Source organism: Mus musculus, chromosome 12 (assembly GCF_000001635.26).
Source record: "Mus musculus strain C57BL/6J chromosome 12, GRCm38.p6 C57BL/6J".
Lineage (NCBI taxonomy): Eukaryota > Metazoa > Chordata > Mammalia > Rodentia > Muridae > Mus > Mus musculus.
In genome coordinates, this window is record NC_000078.6 from 9,397,215 (window position 1) to 9,414,727 (window position 17,513).

Below are 17,513 nucleotides of genomic sequence, written 5' to 3' on the forward strand. Positions count from 1 at the left end.
AACGGCTCATTAGCTATGTTTCTTTTCTTTCTGTTTTAATTTCTAAACATATGGGATTTTTATAAATTAGGTGAAGAGATCTTTAGCTCCGAGGGTTGCTTATAAGTGTCTAAACACATATTTAGACCAGTAAGGGCATATGAATGATTTCTACCCCCAGCAAAGAACTGTTTGAGGTTTACTAATATGTGTTTTAGATACAAGCTACTTGAAATCAGATTGTATGACAATGAGGAAGTACAGCACTGAGTAATCAGATCCGATAACTTTGATCAGCTTGTACTCGGTGTTATGGAATTATGTGTTTCTTTCAACTCTGTCTGGTTTAGAGGCTCTTTTGAAGCTCACGTGCAGGCAGTTAATCTTAACTGGCTTCAATGATTTATAACAGGGAGAAAAAAAAACCCCTCTTGTGAATCCAAATAACTTAAACTTGAAAAAGTTTAAGTCAAGTGATTTTGTCCATAAGCCACTAATAAAATTAAGGAGATGTCAAACAGAGAACAGATGCCTTATGGGGGTCACTGCTCTGCAGGTGCAAAAACTTGAGTTTATTAATTAGCACAGGGTGAATATGGCAGATATGATTTGAAAAATGAGACTCAATTTTTGATCAACATTTATTATACATACATACATACATACATACATACATACATACATATGTGCATACACTCTTAGCCTAATAAACTACAGTTAATTACAGATTAAAGACATCGGTGAGCATGGGAGGTGTTACCTTAGTCATGGTGTCATCAAGATAAAGATGTTTTGGCTGTGTATACAGAGAGTATGTGGTGACTATGTTCAACTCAGATGATTTTAAGTAGTAATGCTAGAAAAAACATGCTATACAGAAAGTAGTGTGATGGATACATTAGAAAGGCCTATTATTGCCTGGCAAACACAGGAGTGGATGCTCACAGTCAGCTATTGGATGGAACACAGGGACCCCAATGGAGGAGCTAGAGAAAGTACTCAAGGAGCTAAAGGGGTCTGCAACCCTATAGATGGAACAATAATATGAACTAACCAGTACCCCCAGAGCTCGTGTCTCTAGCTGCATATGTAGCAGAAGATGGTCTTGCAAACTTTATATGCCTCAGTACAGGGGAACACCAGGGCCAAGAAGTGGGAGTGGGTGGGTGGGGGAGGGTATGGGGGACCTTTGGGATAGCATTTGAAATGTAAATGAAGAAAATACCTAATTAAAATATTTAAAACAGAAAGACCTATTATTAACTTTTACATACTGAGAGACATAACACAGTATTATTTACATAAATTAAGACACACTGGGGCAGGAGAGATGGCTCAGTGGTTAAGAGAACTGATTGCCTTTCCAGAGGACCTGAGTTCAATTCCCAACAACCACATGGTGGCTCACAACCATCTGTAATGGGATCCAATGTCCTCTTCTGGTGTGTCTGAAGAGAGCTATGGTGAATACATATAATAAATAAATCTTTAAAAAAAAAAAGAAAAAGACACACTGACCCAAAAGAACAGCACCATACTTTGTCAACATATCCAAACATATCAGAGTGTTATATAAGGGGACTTGAAAAAGTAAGGAATCTCTGCAGATTTGACAAAGCGACAACAATAAAACCAAAACAAAGGAACTGACAATTAACTATATTATACGCTATGAAACTTGGTGGAGTGAGGAAGACAGAAGGAAAGTGAAGTTTAGAGGTAGGGTGGGAATTGGCTCCATCTGAGAGAATGAGAGAAGACCTCTCAGAAGAGGAGTGACTTTCATTGACGTCGAGCAACATGGGGAGCTTGAAGAACTTGAATAATACATTTGAAGATACAGCGAATACTGCAAATGGTCTTGATGGCAAATGTGAAATGTGTGCGTTGTCTTGGGAAAGGAGCTGCTTGAAATTTTTAAGCAGAGAAAGAATAAGAACTAATTGATTCCTAGATGCATTGTGCTAAACATCATTTCATTACTACAACAAAATCCTAGAGGCAATACATTCTTGAAAAAAGGATATATTTTGCCTCAAAGTTTTGAAGGCTCATCTCATGGTCCCATTGCTTTTGAGTATATCAAAAACAGCTCATAGTGAAATCCTTTCCTCTCATGGCAGCCAAGAAGCAAAGATCGAGCAAGAAGTGGGTTTTGTTCTAATAACTTATACCTGGGCATCCTTGATGACCTTTCTTCTTCCCATTAGGCAATTCTATTAAACGTTCTAATGATGCCATGGGTCAGGGAACCAAACTCTCAGCAGGTGGGCCTTTTGGGGATATTCCAGATCTAAAATAATAGTGTTCTAGTATTGTACTCAAGAGGCAAGTTAGAACCTGGATTTAAAGGTGTGTGTGTGTGTATTTAAAACAATCTGTGCATGAGGGAATAGTATCTGAATGAAGAAATTGACAATGATGATGGATGCTTGGAAAATATGTGAACATATTAAGGTCCTAAAGTTTGGACAGTGTGGTTTAGTAAATATTGGGTGATGAGGAAAGAAAGGATTCAGATTCTGCCTCATGAATGACAGGGCTATTACAGTAAAGGGAATGTGAAGGAAAAGGAAGAGAAGACTTAGATCTCTTTAGCATGTGTTGAGAGTGATGCATGGCAGAGCCAGACAAGCACAATGAGGTCTAATTATACTTAATACCGTTATTAAGAAAGTGGCATGGAGATAAAGAAATTTCACGAGTAATGTAGTGGAAGTAGTATGAACTGTTTCAAAATCTCAGGGAAGAATATACAGAGAGGGAAAGAAACAGTGTGGAGCAATGGAGAATACAAAGGAAAAATAAAAATAAAGGTGTAAAAAAGAGGAGTGGGGGAATGTACTTAGAAAGTAATACAAGAATAAAAATAAGAGGCAAATTTTGTTAACTAGAAAGAAAACTCTGGAGGCAGTATGTTAGACTTATAGGGAATTGGGCCCTGCTAGTGTGGATAAGGACTCTACATGTTTGACGATTAGCAGGTCGTGTAGATGGTCCTCTTGAAGTTTACCTCCTCCTTGTTCTTCATTCCTATCGCCACCTCCCAAGACTCAGAGCCATTACCCTTGTGATGACAGTCACTTAATTGTGGGTTCTCTTCTATTGTTTTTGAATTAGGTCAAAATATTTAATCTAATTTTACCAAAACATACAAATGTATAAAATTCTCAAATAATAAACAACTTTAAAATGAAATATATATATATATATATATATATATATATATATATATATATTATTTTGGAAGTCACTTGAACTACCCTGACCAGCCATTTGAAAGCTTATTCCTACCTGGTATTGACAGTTTTGGTTGTCTTTGTTTCTTGTGGGGAGCATTGTCTTATAGATTATTTTTTCTGGAATATTTATCTTTTATTATGTATTTCTGTTACCAGTTAGTATCATTTTCTTTAGTATTTCTTTTTTATTGGTTATTTTCTTTATTACACTTCAAATGTTATCCCCCTTTCCGGTTTCCCATTGGAAAATCCTCTATTGCATTCCCCCTCCTTCCTGCTCCTATGAGGGTGCTCTCCCACCCACCCACTTCTGCCTCACTGCCTCAGCATTCCCCTACGCTGGGACATTGAACCTCCACAGGACCAAGGGCCTTATTGATGTAGACCTTGATTGCCTCTTGTGGTTTAATGGTGGGTCCTTATTGCTGAGGATCCCTTACTTAAGACACAGGACTCCTATGACTCAAGCTGGATCTAACCTGAAACCCTTGTTTTTGTGATCTAGCTTCCATAGTTCATGAAAATGCTATGCAAGTTGCCCAGGGTGGGGGAGAGGGGGAAGCAATTAAACAATCTTACCCAAGTGGAACAGGTATGGACCAAGACAATTACTATTGTGGCAAGATATGCATAAAGATGCAACAAGAGGCATTTAGATGTTGGTGGTGGCAACAGTTTTCTAATTGGACTTGGGATTTATTCAACAGGAGGAAAATCATGGCTGGTACAGGAAACCCAGCCAGTTTCCTGGGGCTACTGAGGGCATGGAATTTATAAAAGAACCTACTGCCACCACTTTGCTAGGCCAGAATCACTCCTTACTACATTCTAAATCTTCACCTTATACCCATAGTTAAATGCAGGTACCAACTTTCATCAAAGATGCTTCTCTTTACAGTAAATAGAGAACATCACAGAAAACTTCAACTGGACACAAGGCAGAGTTCATCAGATGCTGGAGCACAGCTCCAAAGGGGACATCCACATAACAGCTCCTGCATCTGTATCTCAGGGAACATCATGGGAAAGAGGGCGGAGTGACTAAATACCAAGAAGTCTGCTGGGAAACAGTCTCTCCTAAAAAGGCTGAAAACACAAGACAAGAACAATAGCAATATAATGGATGTGTTAATGTGCAAAGGGGAAAATTTTGTGGGGTTCCCACCCCTGACCAAAGAACTATGGACAACTCATGACTGCTGGGAGAAAGAGTTACCCTCTCTCAGGGATGAGCCCCCTTATTGGCTGTGCAATGCAGAGTGGCTAGCGTTGAAACCGTATACACACAAACCACCAAAGTGAACATGTGTGTCTGTGTATACACATCCATCTATCCATATATTCTTATGCATGTATGTAACAATAAAGAAAAAGAGGCTGTCAACTGGAGAGCAGTGGGGACTTTGGAAGGTTCAAGGTGGGATAGTTGGGGTGGGGGCACTGAGATAAGAAAGGGAGGGGGCAGTGATGTAATTTATTTCAGATAAAAAACATTAAAAGTAAAATTATAATTTAAAACAGGCAATGTAAATAGTGCAAACAAAATCATGCCTCTTGTCTGCTTATCAACTTTACCTCTCTTAAAGAGAGGAAGGAAAAGGAGAAGGAGCGAGCTTTCAAATTATATTATGGCTTGCTGCCAATTTCTCCAGCTCACCTCCTTGCTTTTCCAGTTTTGGCCTCCGCAATCCTACACTCTGTTCTATTGCAGTAGACTTTTCTGCAAATGTTGTCATGGTTTGTTTTTATCTTCCATGCTTCTACTCAAGTCCCATATGCTCAGACTAATCTTCCCTGGCTACTCCATGCCCACTAGTCTGTTAGCCACCCGAGCTTTTATTTTATGTCCTTCACATTGTTTATCTTAATAAGATGGTGTGCACCTTTGCCAAGCACCATTGCAAATATTTTTTATGTATTTCACTTAGTTGCCACAGTGATGTTGTAGGTAAGTACCTGGGTCCATTGGGTTCTTTTTGGAACATAAAGCTATTACAAATAGTATGAGGAGAATGGACACAGGAATTTTACATGGGAACCTACAACAGTGAAGATCTGGAGGTGGTGGTGGACATGTGCGGGGTTGGGGTGGGAAATCCATGGATTGTAAGTATTCCGGGGAAAGTCTTGACTACAAGGTGAGAGTGTTGGGAGAAATCTGGAAGTCTGATGTGCCTGTCATGAACTTCTGACAATTCTGTCTTTCAAGGTCACAGACTTTCTCTCAATGGGGTATTGTAGCATGGAACTTCCTGAGTAAGGGAATTCTGAGAAGCAGAGCTCTAAGGCCTGAAATGGATGTCGTGCCACATTAGCAATAACTAACCAGGCGGGATGGCACTATGGTCTCGTTATCAGCAAAAGAAACTAAGGTACAATGATAACCTAAGTGTAACTCATGGGAAGACCCAGCCATGGGTCTTCCTACTACCATGGTATACATCATTAGTACGTAGATTCTGTGATCAAATGGATCTTTCTGGCTTGTTCCTAGCATAGTCTGCTGAACCCCAGTGGTAAGGAATCAGTGTTAGTTATTCAAAATTGTGAATTCAGGACTGAAAACTTGGAGTTAGGAATGTTTTGGGTTAGCCATAATTTCACATAACCACTATCGATGGAACAATTGAGGAAAGATCAGATTAGAACAGGGCAAAGAGTGACTGAGATAAGAATTCTACAAGTATAGACAATGCTTTAAAGTCCTGTGTCCCGGCATACATGCTGATGTCTCATGACACCTCATGCTTTCATGCTGGAGTTCACATTTATTTGGCCACATAAAGTGATACCTGCTTGCTTTATATTCATCCATGTTCTGTGTATTCTTTGTTCTTTATGTTGCTGCCTTCCCATAAGTCAAGTGAAAATAAGAGCATGCACTTTTTTTATGCTACTCTTGTGGAACACTGATTATGTCTACTTTGGGAGTTATTACAAATGAACTCTCCTTGGGGACTTTACTGAATGGCTTTTGATGTTAATAGTTGTCTGCCTTTGGCACATAACTCAAATGGGATTTCTGAATTGCAGGATGGCTAGGCAATACAGCCAAATGTTTTCCAAGGTGACTGTCCTGTCATCCTGGTTTAAAATCTACCGACAACAAGAATCTCAGACACTCACATTCTCACTTCTCTTCTTTAAACTCATGGGTTTTCTCTTATTTAAGGAACTCATTGTAAATTTAGAGTGATAAGATTTGTACACAGAGAAGTGTAACTCAGTACAAAATGCTATATGGTGAATGTACAGTAGCTTACTAACTAAGGAACTCCAGGGATTTCTATTCATTTCTCTTTGTCCAGAAGTCTAGAGACATCATGGCATTTGTTGTTTCCATTGCCACATCCCTCCTATTACTTTGCATTTGCTGGACACACCGTTTACATTCAGTGGAGTGCACAGATTTCCAGGGATCAGCTGCATGACTTTTGGCAATTAGACACATCTGTCCAGCCACCACTCAACACAAGTTACAGTCTGCATTCTTCACCATCCACAGTTCCCTCACACCCCTCTCCAGTCAGTCCCCGCCTTTAATCCCTGCTAACAGGAAAACACTTTTATTCCTATAACCAGCCACTTGTACTTCCTCAAACCTCAGCAATATCCCCTGTGGAGAGGTGGTTGTAAATTTGGGGCTTGACTCCATTCCACCCTTGGACATTTAGGGTTTTTTTTCCTTGGTAAAGCACCAGAGCACTGATGGGCACCTGTGGCTGATGAGGATCACTGAAGTAGAAAACGGTCAACATTTCTCAACCCAGAAAGAAAAAAATGATTGACTGGCTTTTGTTTCTAAGTAGTTTAGTAGATACATAGTTTAAAATAATTTTTCTGTTTCTTTCCATAATTGTTTTAGGAGACTTTTAGGGCTCTCTCTCTGTCTCTCTCACACACACACACACAAACATACACACACATCACATACACACGTGTATGCATGCATATACATCACACTAACATACATGCACACTACATACACACATATACTACAAATGCACATGCTACACACACACCATACACACAGGCATATATATAAGCACACACATGCCACACATATGCCACACACACATGAACACACTATATACACATGTTCACACATACACATGAACACACTATATACACATGTTCACAATACACATTAATATACTATATGCATATGTTCACCTACACATGCTCACACACTACTTGAAATTTGTACACCTATTTTCTTTCCACAAGCAATTTTAAGAGGCTTTTCCAGCAAGCACTTACTAAACGCCTCTTTTATTCTTAAGATAGCACTTGTGGGAGTTAGAAAAAGAAATTAAACAATGACTGGTCCTTTAACCTAGGTAGCTGACATCTATTTGAGAAGAGAAACATACTCAAGTAGCACTATCTCCATGGTAGGAGTGTTGAAGACATAGGAGAGTATCTAGCCTTGGCTAAGTCATCTGCCGGCTAGATCATGGTTTCCTCAGTTACAAATGATGAGAGGCTTGATTTCAGCCAGTGGTGGTTATCACACGTTTACATGAACCACTCTGAGCCAGATGATGGGGCTGGCCAGCCGAGTAGCTGCCCAGGATATCCATCTAGATGAGGTGTTAAACTAGCAATGGAAATATAATAAGATGGAGAAAACTGAGTCTCCGAGAGGCCCCTTCAGGAAGGATACCATATGTGGGTCCCAGAGTAAGCGGTTTGGGAAGCTGGGTGAGATTCCCAAGGAGCAAGCTTAAGGAACACCAGATGGAGAATAAACCCTCGGAAGGAAGGCAAGGGAATCTGCTTTACTACCGAGCTTTTGTTCTGCTCAACTGCAAGTTTGGGTTCCATCCAAGATGCCTGGGACAATCGAGAGGAGGCTGAAGTTTTGCACAACCAGCCTTGTTTTTCTGCCCTTTTTAACATACACGATGAGCACATAGTTTAAATGACAGTCCAAATGCAGATACAATGTAGCACATACATATTAGCTCTGCATGCTTCGGCCTCATTGTTAGCGCCTATCTCCTTGACGAGGGAGACTTACACAGAGCCCAGTACACAAACATCAAAGGAAACAATCGTCTGGTTAAATTAGATGCTGAACTGCAGCCTTTTGGCACGGCTTCCCCGCAGAACATTCCATCTCATGTTGGTCCCCAGTGAAACACTTTGAAAACTGCTGATGTGCATCATTTCCAGTTTGGACCACTCATGCCCTGTGATTATGTGACAAGGTAGAGACACCCAGAGAATTAAATTACAGAGTTTTATTTCTTACTTTCTATGTCTTTTTTGCTATATCGTCCTGCCAGGCTGGGTACTCACTAAATCACACAGGCTGAGTTTATAGGCACAGCAAGTCTCCTATCTCAGATTTGCAAGTATTAGAATTACAGATATATGCCACTGTGTCTCACTCCTTATAAATCATTTATCAATAGTGATGTTATTAATTATCCAGTCAAATGAGATATTTTGAGAGAAATGAAGTACACAGTGCTATAATGATCTCCCTCTCTCTCTCTCTCTCTCTCTCTCTCTGTCTCTCTCTCTCTTTTGCATCTCTTAGCGTGATTTATACTCTGCGAATTTCCCTGAACTTTTTTTTTTGTGTGTGTTAGACTCTTTTATTTCCATGGATCTTTTTGTTGCAAAATTAGTAGCAAAATTAGAGTTATGAAATAGCAACCAAAATAATTTTATGGTTGTGGTCACCACAACACAGAAACTGGATTAAAGGGTCACAGTGTTAGGAAGCTTGAGACCCGCCGACGTATTAATTAACATTCTTCTGAGGTCCGTCTTGGTTTTGAGGTTATACATTGCATTACTAGTTTTTCTCAGTTCTTTTCCTAGCCTAGTCCTCTTTTTTTGTTCTGAATAGCTAATTTTCTAAATGTTTCCCGGGACATCTTGATTTAAATTAGTGAATACAGGTGAAAGGCAAGATTAGCTGAGAAAGTCGGATCCCCTGGTTTTCTGTTTTCTCGGGTACCCTTCTTTCAGGAGACAGAAATTCCAAGGAGAGGTTTGTTGATTGCCAGGCTTCATTTCACTGGGCTTTACCTCTGCTGGGCTGTGAAGAGGAGAACCTGCTTTGTGATTGGTGGTCTCCCAGGAAACATCTTCCTCAAGCAGATTCTTCATTCCTTGTGGAACTCTGTTTATGTCTACACTCAGGGACGATCTTTCTGCCCGATGAGATGAGAGGGATCAGCCACACCAGCCGAATCCCATAGTCAAGTCCTCACTCACAACTCAACCTCTGCCGTGGATCACACTGGCTGTGCCCTATTTATTTGGGAAAGTCCTAATATGGAAGTTTCCTTGTGAGGTAGCTTTCTTCCTGTGCATTTTCTATACCTTGCTCTTGTTATTCAGGATTTATTTGTTTGGTGGCTATAATTCTCTCTATTGTGCACCACACTGTAGTAGTATACTGAAGAGGAGGCTGTTGTATGTGTTCTTGCTTCATTCTGTTGCTGGAACTGATGCTATGAGCTAAAGCAGCTTCCAGGAGGAAAGGATTTATTTCAGCTTACAGGTTACAATTCTTTTTTTTTTAATTTATTTTTTTAATTAGGTATTTTCTTCATTTACATTTCAAATGCTATCCCCAAAGCCCCAAGACCCTCACCCCCCCCACATCCCTACCCACTCACTCCCACTTCTTGACCCTGGCATTCCCACTTACTGAGGCATATAAAGTTTGCAAGACCAAGGAGCCTCTCTTCCCAATGATGGCCAACTAGGCCATCTTCTGCTACATATGCAGCTAAAGACACAAGCTCTGGGGGTACTAGTTAGTTCATATTGTTGTTCCACCTATAGGGTTGCAGACCCCTTTAGCTCCTTGAGTACTTTCTCTAGCTCCTCCATTGGGGGCCCTGTGTTTTATCCAATAGCTGACTATGAGCATCCACTTCTGTGTTTGCCAGGCCCCAGCATAGCCTTACAAGAGACAGCTATTTCAGGGTCCTTACAGCAAAATCTTCTGATGTATGCAATGGTGTCAGCGTTTGGAGGCTGATTATGGGATGGATCCCTGGGTATGGCAGTCTCTAGATGGTCCATCCTTTCGTTTCAGCTACAACATTGTCTCTGTATCCATGGGTTTTTTTGTTGTTGTTTTGTTTTTTAAAATTTTTTATTAAGTATTTTCCTCATTTGCATTTCCAATGCTATCCCAAAAGTCCCTCATACCCTCCCCCAAACTCCCCTACCCACCCACTCTTACTTTTTGGCCCTGGCATTCCCCTGTACTGGGACATATAAAGTTTGCATGTCCAATGGGCCTCTCTTTCCAGTGATGGCCGACTAGGCCATCTTTTGATGCATATGCAGCTAGAGTCAAGAGCTCCAGGTACTGGTTAGTTCATCGTGTTGTTCCACCTATAGGGTTGCAGACCCCTTTAGCTCCTTGGGTACTTTCTCTAGCTCCTCCATTAGGGGCCCTGTGATCCATCCAATAGCTGACTGTGAGCATCCACTTCTGTGTTTGCTAGGCCCCGGCATAGTCTCACAAGAGACAGCTATATCAGGGTCCTTTCAGCAAAATCTTGCTAGTATATGCAATGGTGTCAGCGTTTGGAGGCTGTTTATGGGATGGTCCCTTGATATGGCAGTCTCTAGGTGGTCCATCCTTTTGTCTCAGCTCGAAAATTTGTTTCTGTAACTCCTTCCATGGGTGTTTTGTTCCCAATTCTAAGAAGGGGCAAAGTGTCCACACTTTGTTCTTCGTTCTTGAGTTTCATGTGTTTTGCAAATTGTATCTTGTATCTTGGGTATTCTAAGTTTCTGGGCTAATATCCACTTATCATTGAGTACATATCATGTGAGTTCTCTTGTGATTGGGTTACCTCACTCAGGATGATGCCCTCCAGGTTCATCCATTTGCCTAGAATTTCATAAATTCATTCTTTTTAATAGCTGAGTAGTACTCCATTGTGTAAATGTACCACATTGTCTGTATCCATTCCTCTGTTGAGGGACATCTGGATTCTTACCAGCTTCTGGCTGTTATAAATAAGGCTGCTATGAACATATGAGCATATGTCCTTCTTACCAGGTGGAACATCTTCTGGATATATACCCAGGAGAGGTATTACAAGATCCTCTGGTAGTACTATGTCCAATTTTCTAAGGAACCGCTAGACTGATTTCCAGAGTGGTTGTAAAAGCTTGAAATCCCACCAAAAATGGAGGAGTGTTCCTCTTTCTCCACATTCTCGCCAGCATCTGCTGTCACCTGAAATTTTGATCTTAGCCATTCTGACTGGTGTGAGGTGGAATCTCAGGGTTGTTTTGATTTGCATTTCTCTGATGATTAAGGATGCTGAACATTTTTTCACGTGCTTCTCAGCCATTCGGTATTCCTCAGGTGAGAATTCTTTGTTTAGCCCTGAGCCCCATTTTTTAATGGGGTTATTTGATTTTCTGGAGTCCACCTTCTTGAGTTCTTTATAAATATTCAATATTAGTCTCCTATCTGATTTAGGGTAGGTAAAGATCCTTTCCCAATCTGTTGGTGGCCTTATTGACTTATTGACGGTGACCTTTGCCTTTTAGAAGCTTTGCAATTTTATGAGGTCCCATTTGTCAATTCTCGATCTTACAGCACAAGCCATTGCTGTTCTATTAAGGAATTTTTCCCCTGTGCTCATATCTTCGAGGCTTTGCTCCACTTTCTCCTCTATAAGTTTCACTGACTCTGGTTTTATGTGGAGTTCCTTGATCCACTTAGATTTGACCTTAGTACAAGGAGATAGGAATGAATCAATTCGCATTCTTCTACATGATAACCGCCAGTCGTGCCAGCACCATTTGTTAAAAATGCTGTCTTTTTTCCACTGGATGGTTTTAGCTCCCTTGTCAAAGATCAAGTGACCATAGGTGTGTGGGTTCATTTCTTGGTCTTCAATTATATTCCATTGGTCTACTTGTCTGTCACTATACCATTACCATGCAGTTTTGATCACAATTGCTCTGTAGTACAGCTTTAGGTCAGGCATGGTGATTTCACCAGAGGTTCTTTTATCATTGAGAAGAGTTTTGCTGTCCTAGGTATTTTGTTATTCCAGATGAATTTGCAAATTGACCTTTCTAATTCATTGAAGAATAGAGTTGGATTTTTGATGGGGATTGCATTGAATCTGTAGATTGCTTTTGGCAAGATAGCCATTTTTACTATATTGATCCTGCCAATCCATGGGCATGGGAGATCTTTCCATCTTCTATGATCTTCTTTAATTTCTTTCTTCAGAGATTTGAAGTTCTTATCATACAGATCTTTCATTTCCTTAGTTAGGGTCACGCCAAGGTATTTATATTATTTGTGACTATTGTGAAGGGTGTTGTTTTCCTAATTTCTTTCTCAGCCTGTTTATCGTTTGTGTAGAGAAAGGACTTTGACTTGTTTGAGTTAATTTTATATCCAGTATTTCACTGAAACTGTTTATCAGGTTTAGGAGTTCCCTGGTGGAATTTTTAGGGTCACTTATATATACTATCATATCATCCACAAAAAGTGATATTTTGACTTCTTCCTTTCCAATTTGTATCCCCTTGATCTCCTTTTGTTGTCAAATTGCTCTGGCTAGGACTTCAAGTACTATATTGAATAGGTAGGGAGAAAGTGGGCAGCATTGTCTAGTCCCTGATTTTAGTGGGATTGCTTCCAGTTTCTCACCATTAACTTTGATGTTGGCCACTGAGTTGCTGTAGATTGCTTTCATCATATTTAGGTATGGGCCTCGAATTCCTGATCTTTCCAAGCCTTTTATCACGAATGGGTGTTGGGTTTTGTCAAATGCTTTCCCTGCATCTAATGAGATGATCATGTGGTTTTTGTCTTTGAGTTTGTTTATAAAGTGGATTACGTTGATGGATTTCCGTATATTAAACCATCCCTGCATCCCTGGAATGAAACCTCCTTGATCAGGATGGATGATTTTTTTTTGATGTGTTCTTGGATTTGGTTAGCAAGAATTTTATTTAGTATTTTTGCATCAATATTCATAAGGGAAATTGGTCTGAGGTTCTCTATCTTTGTTGGGTCTTTCTGTGGTTTAGGTATCAGAGTAATTGTGGCTTCATAGAATGAATGGGTAGAGTACCTTCTGCTTCTATTTTGTGGAATAGTTTGTGAAGAACTGGAATTAGATCTTCTTTGAAGGTCTGATGGAACTCTGCACTAAACCCATCTGGTCCTGGGCTTTTTTTTTTTTTTTTTTTTTTGATTGGGAGACTATTAATGACTGCTTCTATCACTTTAGGGGATATAGGACTCTTTAGATCAATAATCAGATCCTGATTTAACTTTGGTACCTGGTATCTCTCTAGTAATTTGTTCATTTCATCCAGGTTCTCCAGTTTTGTTGAGTATAGCCTTTTGTAGAAGGATCTGATGGTGTTTTGGATTTCTTCAGGATCTGTTGTTATGTCTCCCTTTTCATTTCTGATTTTGTTAATTAGGATGCTGTCCTTGTGCCTTCTAGTGAGTCTGGTTAAGGGTTTATCTATCTTGTTGATTTTCTCAAAGAACCAGCTCCTCCTTTGGTTGATTCTTTGAATAGTTCTTCTTGTTTCCACTTGGTTGATTTCACCCCTGAGTTTGATTATTTCCTGCCGTCTACTCCTCTTGGGTGAAAATGCTTCCTTTTGTTCTAGAGCTTTTAGGTATGTTGTCAAGCTGCTAGTGTGTGCTGTCTCTAGTTTCTTTTTGGAGGCACTCAGAGCTATGAGTTTTCCTCTTAGAAATGTTTTCATTGTGTCCCATTAGTTTGGGTATGTTGTGGCTTCATTTTCATTAAACTCTAAAAAGTCCTTAATTTCTTTCTTTATTTCTTCCTTGACCAAAGTATCATTGAGTAGAGTGTTGTTCAGTTTCCACGTGAATGTTGGCTTTCTATTATTTATGTTGTTATTGAAGATCAGCCTTAGTCCATGGTGGTCTGATATGATGCATGGGACAATTTCAATATTTTATATCTGTTGAGGCCTATTTTGTGACCAATCATATGGTCAATTTTGGAGAAGGTACCATGTGGTGCTGAGAAGAAAGTTTATTCTTTTGTTTTAGGATAAAATGTTCTGTAGATATCTGTCAAAATTGTTTCATAACTTCTGTTGGTTTCACTGTGTCCCTGTTTAATTTCTGTTTCCAAGATCTGTCCATTGATGAAAGTGGTGTGTTTAAGTCTCCCACTATTATTGTGCGAGGTGCAATGTGTGCTTTGAGCTTTACTAAAGTTTCTTTAATGAATGTGGCTGCCCTTGCATTTGGAGCGTAGATATTCAGAATTGAGAGTTCCTCTTGGAAGATTTTACCTTTGATGAGTATGAAGTGCCCCTCCTTGTCTTTTTTGATAACTTTGGGTTAGAAGTCGATTTTATTTGATATTAGAAAGGCTACTCCAGCTTGTTTCTTCAGACCATTTGCTTGGAAAATTGTTTTCCAGCTTTTCACTGTGAGGTAGTGTCTCTCTTTTTCACTGAGATGGGTTTCCTGTAAGCAGCAAAACGTTGGGTCCTGTTTGTGTAAGCCAGTCTGTTAGTCTATGTCTTTTTATTGGGGGATTTAGTCCATTGATATTAAGAGATATAAAGTAAAAGTAATTGTTGCTTCCTATTCTTTTTGTTGTTATAGTTGGCATTCTGTTCTTGTGGCTGTCTTCTTTTAGATTTGTTGAAGGATTACTTTCTTGCTTTTTCTAAGGTGTAGTTTCCGTCCTTGTATTTTTTTTTCTTTCTGTTATTATCCTTTGAAGGGCTGAATTCTTGGAAAGATATTGTGTGAATTTGGTTTTGTCATGGATTACTTTGGTTTCTCCATCTATGGTAATTGAGAGTTTGGCTGGGTATAGTAGCCTGGGCTGGCATTTGTGTTCTCTTAGTGTCTGCATAACATCTGTCCAGGATCTTCTGGCTTTCATAGTCTCTGGTGAAAAGTCTGGTGTAATTCTAATAGGACTGCTTTTATATGTTACTTGACCTTTTTTCTTTACTGCTTTTAGTATTCTATCTTTATTTAGTGCATTTGTTGTTCTGATTATTATGTCGGGAGGAATTTCTTTTCTGGTCCACTCTATTTGGAGTTCTGTAGGCTTCTTGTATGTTCATGGGTATCTCTTTCTTTAGGTTTGGGAAGTTTTCTTCTATAATTTTGTTGAAGATATTTGCTGGCCCTTTTAAGTTGAAAATCTTCATTCTCATCTACTCCTATTATCTGTAAGTTTGGTCTTCTCATTGTGTCCTGGATTTCCTGGATGTTTTGAGTTAGGATCTTTTTGTATTTTGCATTTTCTTTATTTGTTGTGTCCATGTTCTCTATGCAATCTTCTGCACCTGAGATTCTCTCTTCTATCTCTCGTATCCTGTTGCTGATGCTCGCATCTATGGTTCCAGATTTCTTTTTTAGGGTTTCTATCTTCAGCGTTGCCTCACTTTGTATTTTCTTTATTGTGTCTACTTCTTTTTAGGTCTTGTATGGTTTTGTTCAATTCCTTCACCTGTTTGGTTGTGTTTTCCTGTAACTCTTTAAGGGCTTCTACCTCTTTGTTTGTGTTTTCCTGTTTTTCTTTAAGGATTTGTACCTCTTTAGCAGTGTTCTCCTGTATTTCTTTAAGTGAGTTATTAAAGTCCTTCTTGATGTCCTCTACCATCATCATGAGATATGCTTTTAAATCTGGGTCTAGCTTTTCGGGTGTGTTGGGGTATCCAGGACTGGCTGAGGTGGGAGTGCTGGGTTCTGATGATAGTGAGTGGTCTTGGTTTCTGTTAGTAAGATTCTTATGTTTGCGTTTAACCATCTGGTAATCTCTGGAGTTAGTTGTTGTAGTTGTCTCTGTTCCTCCTGTGATTCTGTTCGCCTCTATCAGCAGACCTGGGAGACTAGCTCTCTCCTTAGTTTCAGTGGTCAGAGTACTCTCTGCAGGCAAGCTCTCCTCTTGCAGGGAAGGTGCACAGGTATCTGGTATTCGGACCTGCCTCCTGGCAGAAGATGAAGGCCCAAAATGGGGTCTGCCCCAGAAGCTGTGTGGCTTCTGCCTATCCCAGAAGCTGTTAGCTTCTTTAGTCCACACTCTCACCTGCACAGACTAGTCTCTGAGGGGTCTGGGAACCAATATGGCTCCCCCAGGTGCTCCAGCAAAGCCCTCCCAGGTGGGGCAGCCACCTCTCTTCTGGCAGGAAGGTGCCAGGGTGTCTGGAGCCCGAAACGGGGTCTGCCCCAGAAGCTGTGTGGCTTCTACCTGTCCCAGAAGCTGTTAGCTTCTGAAGTCCACACTCTCACCTGTGCAGACTAGTCTCGGAGGGATCCAGGAACCAAGATGGCTCCCCCAGGTGCTTCCCCCCCCCCCCATTACAATTCTTAATGAGGGAAGTCAGAAACTTGAAGTGGAAACCCTGGGAAAAAGCTACTTTCTGCCTCATTTACAGCCTTGTGCTTGGTTAGCTTTATTGTACCTTCCAGGGCTACCTGCTCAGGGAATGGTGTCACCCACAGTGGGCTTGCCTTCCTATATCAATTAGTGATCAAGACAGTCCCCCACAGACATGACCCCAGACCAATCTGATCAAGGCAATTTTTTAGTTGAAATAGTCTATTCAGAATTACTCTAGGCTGTGTCAAATTGGCAGATAAGTTAACTAAGGAAGCATGGATAAGGGAGGTTCATGAGACCCCCATCTTAAGCTGAGGAACAGTTGGTGATAAATAGCTTGTGGGGATGGAGGAATATTTTTTTTTTTTTTTTTGCTTTTGATTGTATGGCCCCTAGTAGTTTGACCATGTTTGCCTGGATGGTTACACACCCATGTGGATATGGGCAACACTAATTATATGTAATGGATTATAAAAGAATTAATGATTTACAAAGGAAGAGATAAGAAATTGGGAAGGGGGTCACGAAAGACTTGAAGTGGGTAGTGGGAGTGGATACTATCTAAAAACATTGCATATATGCATGAAATTATCAAGAAATCGTTTGAAAAAGATGAGGTTACTGGAAAGTCTCATTCTAAATGTACATACTCATGACCTATTTTAGACTACCAAAGTCATCGATGAAGTGTTCGTTCCTTCCCAATAAAATTACTTTTTTGTTGTTGTTTTGTTTTGAGATAGGGTTTCTCTATATAGTCCTGTCTATCTTGGAACTCACTATGTAAACCAGGTTAGATCGTGAACTCACAGAGTCTGCCTGCTTTTGCTTCCCGATTGCTGGGATTAGGGTGTGTGTAGCATGATTCTCAGCACCAAATTCTTACTAAATCATCTTATTTCCAAGGAAACCCTTTGGTTACTATCAACCT

General features: G+C 40.1%; 1 long non-coding RNA gene across 1 annotated transcript in view; it reads left to right on the plus strand.

Annotated features, from left to right (window-relative positions):
* Positions 1 to 17,513, plus strand: part of Gm46323 — a 43,688-nt gene that overhangs the window by 25,789 nt on the left and 386 nt on the right. The gene's annotated exons all lie outside the window — the stretch shown is intronic.